The 15,881-nt window shown below is 51.6% G+C and overlaps 1 protein-coding gene across 1 annotated transcript in view; it reads right to left on the bottom strand.

The window, feature by feature from the left end:
* Positions 1 to 15,881, bottom strand: part of LOC131559625 (zinc finger protein 345-like) — a 740,983-nt gene that overhangs the window by 547,452 nt on the left and 177,650 nt on the right. The window lies entirely within an intron of this gene.

The raw sequence follows: 15,881 nt of genomic DNA, 5'->3' as shown, positions 1-15,881 counted from the left end.
TTCGCTCAAGTCCAGGCACTCGAGGACCTGAAAGGCACAGGGCAGTGACAGGGGAGCCAGCCGGCAGGGGCCCAGAAGCGCACAGGGCCGGGCCCAGGCAGCAGCACAGGGCACGGGCACTGTCCTGGCAGCTGTGGCTGCGAGAGGCCAGAGGGCTGGGAGGCAGCTCAGCCAGGCAGCGCTGGCCTTGAGGCTCACCTCCACAAGGAATGCCAGGGCAGGGAAATCCCAGTATGGCATCTCTTTGCCGAGCAGGGCGAGCAGGTAGATTGCAATTGCGGAACAAAAGTGGATGGCTAAGCGGCGAATTTCTCTGAAGAGCGGAAAAAGGAAACAAGACCCTGATGCAGTGTGGCAAACCTCTCCCAGGCATGACTCACCCAGTTCTCATCTTTCCCCAGCACCCTTCCAGCAAGGGGACGTGGGCCATTTGGGAGTTGGTTGCTCATGGGCACCCTCCTGTGCCAGCCTTTTCCAGTCTGCTTGGCCGTCCCTCAGTGACAAGGCCCTCTGACCCATGGCCACCACGGACACTTTGTGGGGCACCTGGGCACAGAGCAGCAATGTCAGAGGCAGTGCGGAGAAGGGGGTCTCACCTGGCAAGCAGAGCCACGGCAAAGTGGTGAGTGTCAAGAGAGAGCAGCGTGTCCCAGGCACACCTGCGCTCCATTGCCACCACCACATCTTCGCAGCGGAGAAGGCAGAGCAGGGACTTCAGGGTGCGCACAGCAAACCTGTGTGCACAGCAAAGCCCAGGTCACACTGGCAGCACTGGCTCCTTGGCAGGCCACGTGGCGGCGACAGGAGGAGTGGGACGGAGCACCTGTTGGGGCTGGTGGCAAGGCCGTGCTCTTCCTGGCATCCCTTCCAGAACGTGTCGACCTCCTCTGGCATATCCAGAGTGCTGAAGAACACTTGGAATAGCAGATGCACAAATAGGCGGGGGAAATACACCTTCAAGATCCGTGGGAGACAGGGCACCTGGAGGATCTTCCACATCACCTCAGTTGCCTGCAAGGGACAAAGCCCCCCGAGACAGCGCTCAGTGCCCAGGTGTGCGTGGGGCAGGGCCCGAGCGTGGCAGGGAGAGGCCCGGAGAGACCTTGGCAGGCGGAGCACGGGGCCTGGTGGGCCTGAAGCTGCCCCTGGGCCAGGTTTCAGGCCAGCGCCTGAGGCAGGGAGATGCAGTGGGGGAAGGAGGATGGAGAGCTGCTGGAGAGGCAGCCTTGGGGCCTGCAAAGGCCACTTGCAGAAACTCACAGCCAGGGCAAAGACAGCCGTTTCGTCCCCGTCGGAGGTGCACGTGCTGTACTCTGGCCAGCTCCCCAGCACATCCAGGAGGATCAGCTGCGCCAGCTCCGCAGTCCTGGCTGAGCCCATGATGGTCTTCCACATGGCCATGGCAGCTCTGTGGGGTTAGAGCTGTGTCTCAGGGGGCGTCTCAGACACAGCAGCGGGGGGCAGCTGAGCCGGCTGCCAGTTCTGCTTCTGCCCACTGCCCCCCTGCCAGCAGCAGCCAGGCAGCCCAGCCCTGTGGGGACAGAGCCCTGAGAGGCGGCAAGGGAGCATGGCAGCAGGCTCAGGGGCTGACATGGCAGGGCTGGGAAAGGGAGCAGCCAGAGGGCCCTGGAACTCTCTGTTGCTCCGACACCTGGGGCAGGCTGTGCAGGGTGATGGGCTGGAGAGGCCTGAGCCCTGTGGGCAGGTGGGCCCATACCTGTCACAGGACGGGGCCACACGCAGGAGCGTCATGACTGCGTCATTTGGCTGTGCTTCGGTGAGATCCAGCAGGGTCTTGTCCAGCCTGTGCTCAGCAGAATCATTGGCCACAAGCCACTGGTGGATGTAGCTCACCATGGCAGGCACCTGGAGAAGGCACGGGGAGACTTGGAAAGCTGCCAGAGGGAGCAATGTTCCCAGCTTCCCCAGAGGAGTGCTTCCCTTCCCACCCCACTGCCATGTGGCCTGAAAGACTCACAGCAAGCAGCATGCGTGGATTGGGAGGCCAAGCAATTGCTGGGAGGATCAAAGCCTGGCCACAGGCTGCTTACTTGCTTTGGAGTGTAAAAATCTTCCTCTACAAGCATAGACAGCAGGGCAGCACTGGTCTTGCTTAGGAAGATGGGCGAGTATGGTCTGAGGCCTACGCCTGTGGCGATGGTTTCTTCCTCCTCAATTCTCTTGAGGAAGTTGCAAACAAACTGTAGGAGAAGGGCAAGAAGCCGAGGATGTTGCATGGAGTGCCGCACACACGGTGCTGGGCTGAGCATGGACAGCAGGCCCAGCCCAGGTGGGGGCGGCTGCAGGTACCTGCGCTGTTCTGCGGAAGCGGCCACGGCTGGACTCCTGCTCTTGTGTGCGCTCCAGGGCTGCATCTGGCAAAGAGCGAGCGCAGCCAGAGATGAGGGGCTGCGGGAGAGGCCGGAGAACACGGGCCAGCCCTGCGATCCGCAGGGGATCCCAGGGATGCCCCAGGGGATGGAGCACGGCAACTGCGGGGTGTCTGCCCGGCCCTTCTTCCATCCTGTCCATGGGCATGTCCCCAGGGGATAGCATGGCACGGCACGGCACGGCATGGGGTCCAAGCTGGCAGCAGGCACCAGTCCTGTGGCCCAGCTCTGCCACTCACCCTCCTGCGGTGGCTGGAGTGGCACCACCTCTTCAGTCTGCTGTGCCGGGGCAGCTCCAGGGCCTTCTTCCTCCTCCTCCACCCAGGCCAGCTCAGGCACTGCCGGGTGTCTCTGCTCCATGTCTCTGCCTGGATTTGTGGCTATTTGCAGGAGAGTTGCCTTGGAAAAGCTCCAAGGCACCAAGTCCTGCAGTGGTGCCTGGAAGGTACCTTCAAGTAAGAAGCCTCAGGAAGGCTACAGGACAGCAAGTCCTGCACTCGCTCTCAAGGGCCCCTGCCACAAGGACAGGGGACTCCTGACAAGGACTATGATATGGCCTCAAGGGCACCTGCAGAAGAGAAGCCTCAGGGAGACCACGGGTCAGCAAGTCCTGTGGTCTGGCCTCGAGCTCAGCTGCAGGAACAAGGCTTCAGAAAAGCTCCGGGTGGGACGCGAACGGGCACGCTGTGTGGGGGCTCCTCACGGCACCGCTCTGTCCCGTCCTGTCCCGTCGCGTGCTCTGAGCACTGTGGCGTGCTCTTGTCACCTCCAGCTCCTATGTCACCCCGTGTCACAAAGGGCCTTTGGACACCCGTTCCATTTCACAGTGACTGTGCGGCACCGTGTCACCAAGGGCCCTTGCACACACTGCCGCCTGCCCTGGGGCCACGCCCAGCCCACCCAAAGTGGCCCAGTTTGGAAGGAATGGCTGGCCCCAGGAGTCTAAGCAAGGCCGACAGGATCTTTAAGAAGGGCTCAGAGCATCAGCAAACGCTGCCATGCTCTGTGGGCTCAGGGCAGCAGAAGGAGCCCCCAGGGCTGCCGACGCAGCCGTTCTGGGAAGGGCACGGGGCCTTGCAGGGAAGCTGGCACGGCCTCCTTGGGAGACGTCGTCCCGGCTGGTGGCCATCCTAAAGCTGCCGGTGTGACACGCACAAGGAACGTGTGGGCCCGGGCACGAATGCTGCTCTGAGGCCTGGGGCCCGGGGAGCGCTGACATCAGCAGGTGTGGCAGAGTGCCCGGCCAAGCAGACCTGCCACCCCCCGAGCCCTGGCAGCGCTGGTGCCTGTCTCCTGCCCCAGAGACCTGTGCCCCCGGGGGGCTTCTGTGCCAGAAGGAGCCAAAGGCCACGTGCCTTGGGGGCTGTGCCTCTTTCCTGCAGGGGCTGATGGCAGGAGCACCTGGAGCAACTGCTGGCACACTTGGTCTCTGTCAGATGATGTTGCTCCTTCCTGAAATGAATTTTTCTCATGGAAGGCATTGGCAGTAGCACCAGAGCACCATCCATTGCTGAGTTTGGCAGGGCAATTAGAATGCAAAGTTAACTGTCGACGAAAGGAGACCCAGACATCAATTTGATCATCACAGGCCCAATTTTATTGATCAGTACGGCGGGTTAAATACAGTTCATAATGAGCTTCATACATATTGCAAAAGTTGAGCTCAGGATTGGTCAGTTACATATCAGCACCTATGCCTACTTCTGCATTCCTGTGGTTCTACTTTTGATACTTTCTACATATTCTCAGGATATATTCAGGAGTAATCGCTACTCCCTATCCTCATGTTGCAGCAAGGTCAGTGCTGACTTTTCCTTTTAGCTTGTTGACTGCTGAATTCCCTTTCTCAGCTTAACCAGCGGCATTATGTCAGTATGGCCTTTCTCAGCTAACCAATTATTAATAAATCTCTCCACATTTCCCCCGTTTTCTTCTTGAGCAAGGAGATTAGTTTGCCATGTTTTTGCTATTGTACGGCTTACCATGTTTTGAATACAGTTAAAGATACAAGGCAAAATAAGCAAAAACTGTAAAATTACACCCAGAAGTCCTATAGCATAGATCATAAGGTTCCTCAGCCACGGTCCAAGTCCTAAGCCTTTAAGCCATTCGTCAATTCCTAAACCGTCTTCTTCCTTAAGTTTGTGAAGTCCCTGTTGTAATTCTTTTATCTTAGTGTGAATGGACACCGAATGATCAGACAGATTCATGCAACACATTCCCTTGAACTCTTCACATCCATGCCCTTGTGCTAAGAGCAAAAAATCTACAGCAGCTCTATTTTGCAAAACAGCATGGTTAACACTTTGCACATCTGCAGTTAGCATGTCTAGAATTTGTGATGTCTTGTCCAGCTAATCCCTTGCCCAGCATCCTAATTGTTTTGCTAAATTCATGGCTTTATTGGCAGATCCTCCTGGCAAGATAGTTGAAACCACCACTTGTTTGAATGTGCCCCAAAACCGTGGATCTCCTATCTGGCTGCAGTCTAAGTCATGTATGCTACGTTTTTTCCTGTTTGAATTTTGACTCAGCTGCATTAGCAAGGATACATTAGGGTGAAACAGTGACAATTTTCCCAAAAAACAGGGTCCACCCTGTGGTTTAGCTGGTATACCATTCCACGCCCTGTCTCCACAAATCAAGAATATTCCTGTGGGTAATTTCATTGGTGCTGTGATATTTGTGCCGTTACATTGACTGTAATGCTGTGGAGAGAATTCACTCACATTCAGGGATGAATCTAGGGTGGCCCATGTTTCTTTAGGTTGGTTTAAATTCTGAGCAGCCCAAAAGTTTGAAGCAAAACCATCCGCCAGCTGTAGTGTTAGACATACTGGCATTTGTACTTCCAAAAAAATCCAATTCCTCAGGAGGAGAATGCAAAGAGGTGTTAAGTGATTGGATTAGTAAGCATTGACGATAGCCATCACTCTGACCTGCAGTATACCCTTGTACTGGCAATGTGATGTTTGACATGTTAGACATACATAAGGTTTGATTGTTTATCAAACTGCAAAATTCTCCAGGAGACCACACAGGAAGTCCCACCAGGCATGTTCGAAATGGGTTAGTGACTCCTCCAAGACTAAGACAAAGTGATGATTGGTTAGTTTGATTAGCAAGTGTCACCCATAAATTTTCTCTTGGTTGACTAAAGTGTGTTATTCCTACTGCTTCACTTGCTACAGCATTGAGCAGTATACCAAGAACAAACCTCATTTTTCTTTCTGCTTGCTTTGTTTTTCCTTTCTTCGTAGTCTTTTCCCTGGTTTGCTAGATTGTCTATTGTAAGGTTGAGTCAATTTTTGAATACACTGATCTAATTCCAAATCAGCATCCTTGCTTACAGGTATAGCATGAGGTAAGTTTGAAGGCAAATCAGCTTTACAGTGAGCTACTATGATGCGTGAGGCTTTATTAATTTCAAATATTCTAAGTATTTCCTGCAACTTCCACCTAAGATATGCTATAACCACTTGTTCTGCACTCTCAAAAAGCTGTAATCCTGTCCGTCCTGGCAGGCCAGTACTTTGTTCAAGAGCTCTAACCCAGATAAAATTTCGAATCCACTTTCCAAAAAAAGGTGCACACCATAAATAGTCTATTGACCTCTGTGAATACCAATAAACCTGATTACAATCTGCACAATGCAAAGCTATCCATGCATAGCACTTATCAACATCCCTTTTACAAACATAACAAGGAAGTGAATGTAAGTAAGGACCAGTATAAAAGTCTGTTTCTTCAACCCAATGCAATCAATTCAATGGTGGTGATTGCAAAGCCTCTTCAGCTTTTTTACTATATGAGGCTGATAGTTCAAGCTCTTTCTTTAATACGAGGCGTATCTTATTTCGTAATCCTAGTTCTTGTTCATTATCTTCTTCAACAACTATATCCTCCCGAGGGTCCCACAACTGTAAAATTGTCCTAATCATAGAAAATTAATTAGCAATCACTGATATCCTTATTTAGATAAGGTCGTTCTCTTTCTTGCCTTCTTTTTCTTACCTGTCTTCAATCTTGCTGCTCCAAATTTTACTGGTCCTGCCACTTGCAAACTCAATTTTTGCAACTTGTCAATGCAGCAATCTAATGCTCTATTAGGATTCCCCTTGAAGGGTCCTACAATTGAATGCTGTGCTAAAGGCACTAATTTCCTACACCTTATAGAAACTATATGTAATTTACTTTGAACCTTAATTCTATTCACAATACATTGTACCTCCCATCGATAATAAGCAAGAATTTTCTGTTCAGGAGACTCATAAAGATTTAAAGCTATATATGCATTTTGCCCTGTTTGTTTCCTCAATTCATCTTGCAAGCTTTTACCCCACTTGTGCTCGTGCTTAAAAGTGTGACACCACAAATCCCATAATAATGATTGTTCTATCCAAAAAGTTCTTTCACAACCCCCACAACGTAGAGCTATCCAGGCAGCACAATGTGGATCGTGACAGTCAAGGCAATGTTCTTTCGCTGGATTTGTTAAGCGAAAAGTTGATAATGAGTCAATAAAACCAATCAACTCCTGGGCTGTCCGGTAGTGATGTGTCAGTTCTCTGTCCACCACTTCCGAGTACGCCTTCAATTGTAACAGTAGCAGTCGTAGGACTAGAAGCAGTTTCTTCCCCAGTCGCTCCTTGTCCTCCTCTGTGAGGTGGTCCACTAGAGGCTGCATCAAAAACAGGTTTAGTCCACTTAGCAGGCACCCACAAGGGCCCTGTAGGTGAGGAAATACAAAGATACCCCCGACCCCAATATAATACTTTTGCAGGTTTTTCCCATAATCCTGTACTCGGGTTCTTATACTTAACCCAGACCTCTGTTTCCTTAGTATTTTCCTGACCTGACCTCGGATGATGTTTAATTGCTGGAGGGGTATTGTCTTCCCCAAAATACATAAATGATTAATCACATACAAAACCTTAGCCAAACATGCTTGTGTTTGATGATGGAAATAGAGGCCAATGTTGTGGCCACGCTTCTGGAGAAATGATGCTGGTATCTGCTCCTGTATCTAATAATCCATAAAGGGTTATGCTTTGATGCCCATAGGTAATTTCAACATTTTGCTTTGGTCTATTTTGTAAATCCACAGTCAAAAGTGTAACACCAGTAGAGCCAAAACCTTTTTCATCCCGTGTTTGCCCAGTAAATGATTGTATTCCCGATGTCATTTGTGATAGCCACACCAATTGTGCGATGCGTTGTCCTTTTGTTATTTTAATCTGAGGATAAAGGGTGTAAACCATGATTTGTATTTCTCCTGTATAGTCTGCATCAATAACACCAGTCAAAACAAATAATCCCAACATGGTTTTGGAGGAACGTCCTAGTAATATTGCTCCACATGTTTGTCCATTTAATATAAGAGGACCTTTTACTCCAGTTGGTATCCTCTCAGGCCGGTTCGTCATTAGCGTGACATGTACTGCTGCTGATAAGTCTAAACCGAGGCTCCCTGCTGTTGCGGGTTGCAGACAGGAGGTAGCAGCGATGTTACGGCAGCAGCTGGTGTCTCTGATGTCACGGCGGCTACTTGTATCTGTCCCTCATTGCCTCATCGGTAACACTTGATGAATGGTCTTGAAACTCCTTGTGTGAATGCCAGTGAGCCGCTTCGGAGAGGAGCAAGAGCAGCTAACACCTGACTCTGAGTAGACTCTGCTTGCTTTTGTAACCCTAATCCTAATTCCTTTAAGGCTTCTGCTATAAATGCCTGTGAAGCTGTTGGCATTAATGCCATTCGCTCTAATGCTTCCTCAATAGTCCAATTTGCCCCTAAAGTAGCTAACACTCTTTGTGTTGCTGGATTGCTATTTTGCAAAGCACACTGCTTCAATAGCGCCCTGCAACACCAGCCCGATCTATAGCAGTAGCTGTTCTATCGATAAAATTTCCAAATGATTCTTCTCTACCCTGTTTAATACCCATATAAGCCGGTAACCCTCCTGGCTCTTTAACCATATCTATTGCAGCACGCACTAACCGCATAGACTCTCTAAGTTTATCTGCTCCCGATATCATCTGTGCCTCTGTACGCAAAGATGCCCCTAAGCCCATCAGCTCCTCTACTGTTACTCCATGCAATGGGTCTCCCTGGGCTCGTTGTACAGCAACCGACTCATTAACCAGAGCTTGCCAATGTGCATTAAACAATAACTGCTGATGCTGAGTGAATATCAACCAAACTATTCCTCTTAAATCATTAGGGCATAAAACCTGAGTATTAAAAAGATAATCTAGCATTTGCCTAACAGGTTCACTTTTTACTCCAAACTGACTAACCGTAGAACGTAGCTGAGTTAGCAGCTTCCAATCTAAGGGAGTATATTCCGCTATATTATGCGTAAGGTTCCCCTGTGCATCATACTGTGGTGTGTATGTGACTGGACATGCAAGACTAGAAGCTATTTCCACCGCCTCACCATCCCCCATTTGCATTACTTCTTTCGCCAAAGCAGCCCAAGCTTCCGTCCTCTGTTTAGCCATCTCCCCGCATGGATCACGGTGTGCTCCTGGGATGGGATCTGACTCTTTAAGGGTGCTATGCTGCTGGCGCTTCGGTGCAGACACCGAGTTTTCGCACGGGGAAGGCAGTGGAGCAGAGGCTGGCTCGCGTGGGGGAAGCGGCCCCCCCACTGGAGCCGGCTCGCGTGGGGGAAGTGGCCCCCCCGCTGGAGCTGTAACCGGAGCTGGCTCACTCGGGGCAAGCGGCGGAGGCAAAGCTGGTTTGTTCTTACTTCCACCATCCGACTCGCCCTCCCCCTCTGACAGAAAGGGTGCAGACGGTTCCACTGTGCCTATAGGAAAATCCTCCACACCACTTTGCTGAGGACCCTTAGGCATAAGTATCTTAGTTACAGAAGGTGCCAGGGGATCATCCTCACGACCATACCCTATATTCCTCTTATGAGCTTCTGTCGCCCTTTCTGCTGCCTTTCTCTCAGAGACCTGCTGAAGTAATGTGTTATACACCACCCGCCATAACTTCCCGAATTTCTTTGCTGACTTATCATCGTCTAACACTGTATCCCACAGTATTTCCCCAAACTACTTCCACTCTGCTAGCTCATGAACTGTATGCGGATTAGCAAAGATGCCTTTAGCATGGCCATAGGCTAATAACCCTGGTAATTCCTTTTTTAAATCTATCCCTTTTATTCCTCGCCGTTCTAAATACGCGGCGAATAAATCGTATGCCGCTTGCCTATCCATACCTATTAGTCAGCACGCGCTGTTGCAGCTCTTCAGGCTCCTGCGACACATATTGGCTTGATTCACCGTTGTAAACCTCAAGGGTGCTTCAAATTCCGGCACCGTCCCGGTTGCAAGGAACCAAACCCAACTTCCTCGACCGTGGCGTAATCCCCTTTTTCTTTTAATCCGAGAAAAAAGGACAGAGATTCGGCGATGCCCACATTCTCCACCATTTGTCGACGGAAGGAGACCCAGACATCAATTAGATCATCACAGGCCCAATTTTACTGATCAGTACAGCAGGTTAAATACAGTTCATAATGAGCTTCATACATATTGCAAAAGTTGAGCTCAGGATTGGTTAGTTACATATCAGCAACTACGCCTACTTCTGCATTCTTATGGTTCTACTTTTGATACTTTCTACATATTCTCAGGAAGAATCTCTCTTCCCTATCCTCATGTTGCGGCAAGGGCATTCTGTCCTTGCCTGTCATTGGTCACCGACTGCTGAATTCTCCTTTCAGCTTACTGACTGCTGACTTCCCTCTCTCAGCTTAACCAGCGGCATTATGTCAGTATGGCCTTTCTCAGCTAATCAACTGTTGATAAATCTCTCCACAGGTAGGGTCAAGATGTGTGCTTGCCGTATGGTCAGTCTTCAATACCACTTGGTCTTCCTGGGCCCTTCCTCCAGGTGGGCCTTGGGCTCATTTGGTCCCTCAGAAGCTGGGCTGGGGGCTGCAGAGGTGGCTGTGGAGCATTGCCTGTGCTGTGCCAGGGACTGGCAGACACTGCTGGGCTGGGATACAGGCTCTGGGGGGATTGAGGTTCCAGGGCAGGGCAAGGCTGGACCTGCCCCTTCCTCCCTCACACATGAAATGTTTTGAGCCAGAAATCTCCTCCAGTCTGTCACAACAGGCAATATTGGAGGTTGAACCCCAGTTCTGGCCATGGGCGCCTGAAAGAGAACGGCAGTTCTTTTCCATAGGAAGGAAAGCACAGAGCCCCAGTGTTTGGAAAGCTGGTGAGAGCCTCACAAGGCCAAGGCCAGCCAGACTTGTCAGCAATGGTACATTTTGTCTGGGAGCAGTCTTTGGATATAGGGAATTTTGGAGGTGACAACACAATCTCAGCCATGGACACCTGGAGAAGCAGAACAGTCCTTTGCCATAGGAAGGAAAGCGCAGAGATTTCCCCAATGTTTTGGGGACAGATGGGATGTGACCCTTGTGAAACCACTGCAGCCAGATTTGTACTGGCAATATTCCTATGGGAACAATTCCTGGATATAAGGAAATTCGGAGGAGAAATCCCAAATCTGACCATGGGTTCCTGGAGGAGAAGGAGAGTTCTTTTCCATAGGAAGGAAAGCATGGAGTCCCTGTGCTTCAGCAGCAGATGAGAAGAGATCCTCAACATGCCAGGGTCAGCTGGACCAGTCAGGTGGCCCCTGGGAGGCCAAACCAACCAGACCTGTCCTTTGTTCCTTTGGTTTTATGGGGCCCCACACTGTCACAATGGTGCCTTGGATCTATGAGGCCTCACAGTGCCATAATGGTTACCTGTTTCTATGGTGTCCAGAAGTGTCACAATGGTCCCTTGATTACAAGAAGACCTGCAGTGTCACAATGGTCCCACTGATTCTATCAGCCCTTGCAGTGTCACAATGGTCTCTGTGGTTCCCCAGGTCCCACAATGTTATGTGACTCTTCTTTTCCATGAGCCTTGCAATGTCACAATGGACCTTCGGACCCTGGGAGTTTGCAGTGTCACAATGGTCTCTTTGGTTCCACCGTGTCACAATGGACCACTGGTGACAGGAGGCCACTCTGTGTCACCCTGGAGCTTTGGTTCCATGCAGCCCTGCAGTGTCACAATGAACCCTTGGTTCAATGGAGTTCCACAATGTCACCATGGCCTCGAGGTTCCGTGAAGCCCTGCAGTGTCACAATGGTCTCCTTTGGTGGCCCAGTGTCACAGTGGACCACTGATTACACGAGGCCCTGCAATGTCACAATGGACCTTTGGTTCCATGCAGCCCTGCAGTGTCACAAAGGACGTTTGGTTTCACAAGGCCCCAGAGTATCACAATGGAGCTCTTGGTTTATGGGGACCCCCAGGGTCACAATGGTCTCACTGCTTCCATGAGGCCCTGCAGTGTCACAATGCTTTGCTTATTCCATGGGGCCTCATAGTGTCACAATGATCTCCATGATTTCATGAGTCCCTTCAGTGTCACAATGGCCCCTGGGTTCCATGAGGCCATGAAGTGTCTTAATGCTGTCTCCATGTTTCCATGAGCCCCTGTAATATCACATTGGACCTTGGCTCCACGGAGTCTCGCAGTGTCCCAATGGCCCCTTGGTTCCATGAAACCCCAAAGTGTCACAATGGTCTCAACAGTTCCATGAGGCCCTGTGGTGTCACAATGGACCCTTGGTTTCATGGGATCCCTCAGTGTCACAATGATCCCTACATTCCATGGAGCCACAGTGTCAGTACGGTCCCCTTGATTCCGTGAGGCCCAGCAGTATCACAGTGCCCTCCATGATTCCATTACACCCCACAGTGTCACACTGGTCCCTTGGTGTCACAGGACCCCACAGTGTCACAATGGTCCCTTGGTCTCACAAGGCCCCACAGTGTCACACTTGTCCCTTCGTCTCACAGGGTCCCACAGTGTCACAATGGTCCCTTGGTTCCATGGGCCCTGTGCTGCTGCATTCCCCCCTCCCCTTCTCAGGCCGCCCTGCCAGCTGAGAAATGCTCCTTGAGCCTCGGCCTTGGCCAACAGCCCCTGGGCTCAGCTCCTCTGCAGCTCATCACAAACACTGTCTGCTCCAGGCACTGCTGCTGCCCAACCAGCTTCTGGTTCCTCTAGGAGCAGCCCTGGGAGCTGTTTCTGCTCCCTCAGGGGCACAACATCTCTGTTCTCACACTGCCAAAGGAAGCTGTTGGTGCCAAGTGCGGCCAGGATGAACCATTGCTGGGACTGAAGCGCCTCTCTTGGGGCCCTGCAAACAGCGCTCCAAAGGGAGCCCTTGGAGCTCTCCTGGGCCAGCCACTCCCTCTGAGTGGGGCCTCTCCCAGCTGGGAACTCTCCCGTTTGCTGCACTCGGGGATCCTGAACAACCACAGAGCCTGGGCCGATCCCCCCACTCCTCCAGGCTCAACCCTTCACCTCTGGGGAGATGCCAAAGCATCCACAGGGAGCATTGCCTGCCCTCAGGGGAATTGCTCACAGGTGCCTTGCACTGACTCTTTGCGTCTGTGTGCACACAGGAGTGCCTGTGCTGGGGAAATGTGGCAGAAATGCTGCTCTGTGAGGGGTTGGAGTGCCTTGGATAGCTGAGTCAGTCAGGCCTGTAAGTGAAGTTAAATCACAAGGTCTAAGCTAAGTTAAATGCTGCTAAGAGTTGTTCTATTGCTAAGTTGTTAAGTCTTAGTTATTAGCTAAGTTAAATGTTTTTAAGTGTTATTACTCTGTTAAATTGCCAAGTCATAGGTTTTAAGTTAGGTCAAATACTGTAAGGTGCTGTTCTTTTGCTAAATTGTGAAGTTGAAGGTATCAGTTAAGGTTAAGTCCTGTTAAGTTTGAGCCCTGTTAAGCTTTTGGGTCATATTCCTTTTATCCTTGCCCCCACTGTTCTTGTGTCACACACAGATACAGGGACAGTTCTCTATACATTTCTGGTTTTATTGCCTGGATTTGGTTTGGTTTTGTTGTTGCTTTGTTTTCTTGGTGTGCCTGAAATGTCCCCTCAGGAGCAGAGTGAGTCTTGCCAAGGAACTTTGTGCTTCTGTCCCTTAATATTAAATCTGTTTTTTGCTGCTCTCTTGTTGGGGATATTTTCAGCGCTCTCAAGGCCTCGTTCATAACAGGGTGAAGGAGCCCTGGCCCAGGCTCTGGCCCTGGGGGACACGGGGACGCTGCCGGGGGTTCCCTGTCCCCCTTTGCCACTCCCAGGGCCCCGGCCCCCCATCCCCGTGTCAGGCTCTGGGGTCGATATCGTGGAACATCCTCTGGGGGAGGCTGCGGGGCCGGGGGCGAGGGGAACCCGGGGGGACAGGGGACCCCGCTGTGCACGAGCAGGGTTGGACTGCTGTGGGGGAACTGTGAGGGGGGCCAGGGAAGAGTGACCTCCCCACTGACCTCACACAGTCCCTGTGGTGTCACACTGACCCCTTGGATATCATGCAGCCAATGTCATAGAACCACCTGTGATGTCACACAGCTTCCTGGGATGTCACATAGCTATCTCTGTGATATCATATTACCCCTGTGACATCACAACGCCCACCTTGATGTCACATGGACATCTCTGTGATGTCACACTGCCCCTGTGATGTCACAAAGCCTCCAGAGATGACACAAAGCCCATGTGATGTCACAGAGCCAACTCTATGATGTCACCCTGTGATGTCATACAACAGTGCTGTAATGTCATAGAAGACTGCTATGTCACAAAGTTACCCTGTGATGTCACAGTCTGTTCTGTGATGTCACAGCCTGCCCTATGATGTTACACAGCCACCTGGTGATGCTACAACCCATTCTCTGATGCCACAGAGCCACACTCTATGATGGCAGAGTCTGCTGTATGGCATTACACCCTCCTCTGTGACATTACAGCCAGCTCTGTGATCTCACAGAACACTCAATAACTCAGTTACATTGAAACACTGAAATTTCTTGTATTTGAAGAGATTTCTGTCAGGGACACAACTGAGAAAGTGTCCCCAAGTTCCAGTCAGAACAGAACACTGGAGGCAGTGATGGCAGGTGGAGACAAGCAAGGCAAAGGTGTCTCTGGTGCTGAGCAAACCTGGATGTGTTTGAGGAATTCAAAGGGCCAAGGCCTGAGCCCCAGCCCCTGGCCAGGCAGATCCTGTCCCTCCCTCCTTGCTCAGGGCTCTTCCCAGGATGGGCACTGGCATGTGGGCATGTGCAATGGCAAGGGCAGGAGCATGGGGCGGCCCCTGCCAGGCTGCTGAGCAGGGACAAGGAGGCAATGAGGCCCCAGGCCTGCAAGGGTCACTTGCCCCCTCGTGGCCTCAGGCCCAGGGCCAGCAGCCACGGCCAAAGTGCTGCCCATGTTGGCTCTGGCAGGGCTGTCTTGCAGCTGCTGCCCATCCCTGTGCCCTGTGCAGCCCAGGCTGTCCCACGGTGTCCCTGCCCTGCGCCTCTGTCCCTGCAGGCTGTCGGCATCCCCCGGCTGCCCCACCTGGCTGGGCCCTTCCTTTGCTGACAGCTCTGCCTCCTGCCTGCCTCTGCCTGCCCACACAAAGCATTGGGCTGCTCCAGGATCTTTCTGGGGACATGCTGTACCAAAGCCCTGCCCTGCCAGGGAAATTCCTTTCTCCTGGTGCCAGTCTGGGCCTCCGCAGCTGCCCTTCCCATTAATTCTTTGTCTCTCTGGCTGTTTTCCACTATGCCAACAGGATCCACCATCCCTGAAATTGCTCTTTAAACACTCTCCTGGCTCTGCTCCACTGTCCTCAGTCTCCACCCCACTGAGCACAGAGCTCCTTTGTCCCTATACAGTGCTCATGTTCCCAAGGCCTCCAACCCCTCCTTGGGACATTCCTGGGCCCTCTCCAAGGTGTTTCCAAATGAAAACATTCAGCTCATTGTCTAAGAAAATCACCAGAGGACAGGGCCAGCCTGACCTGTCTGTCCTGGCTACTTTTGTCTGTGAGCAATCCTTGGATATACAGAATTTGGGAGGCCAAATTTTAGCTTTGGCCATGGTCCCTGGACAAGAAGGCTGGTTCTTTTCCGTAGGATGAAGGAACAGAGCCACAGTGCTTTGGGACAGATGAGTGGCGATCACCAGAGGGCAAGGCCAGCCAAAGGTAGCAGGCTTTTTTTCTGGGAGGTACCCTTGCATATAGGAAATTTTTAAGGGTGTCTTCCGATTTTGACAATGGGCATCTGAAAAGACAGAAAGTTCTTTTCCATAGCAAGGAAAGCACAGAGCCCCAGTGCTCCAGGAGCTGATGAGAGGCAGCCCTTGACATTCCAAGATCAGCCAGACCTGTCAGGTGGCCTCTGGGAGGCCAAGCCAGCCAGACCTGTTCCATGTTCCCTGGGTTCAATGGGGCCCCACGGTGTCCCAATGGTCCCTTGCTTCCATGAGGCCCTGAGGTGTCATAATGCCCCCTTAGTGACACGAGACCCTGAAGGGTCACAATGGTCTCCATGGTTCCATCAGGTCCCACAGAGTCATAACGGTCTCTGGGTCCATAAAGCCCCTCTGTGTCACCATGGCCCCTTGG

This window comes from Ammospiza caudacuta, chromosome 7, assembly GCF_027887145.1.
Source record: "Ammospiza caudacuta isolate bAmmCau1 chromosome 7, bAmmCau1.pri, whole genome shotgun sequence".
Classification (NCBI taxonomy): Eukaryota; Metazoa; Chordata; class Aves; order Passeriformes; family Passerellidae; genus Ammospiza; species Ammospiza caudacuta.
This window is presented reverse-complemented; position numbering and strand designations above follow the sequence as displayed.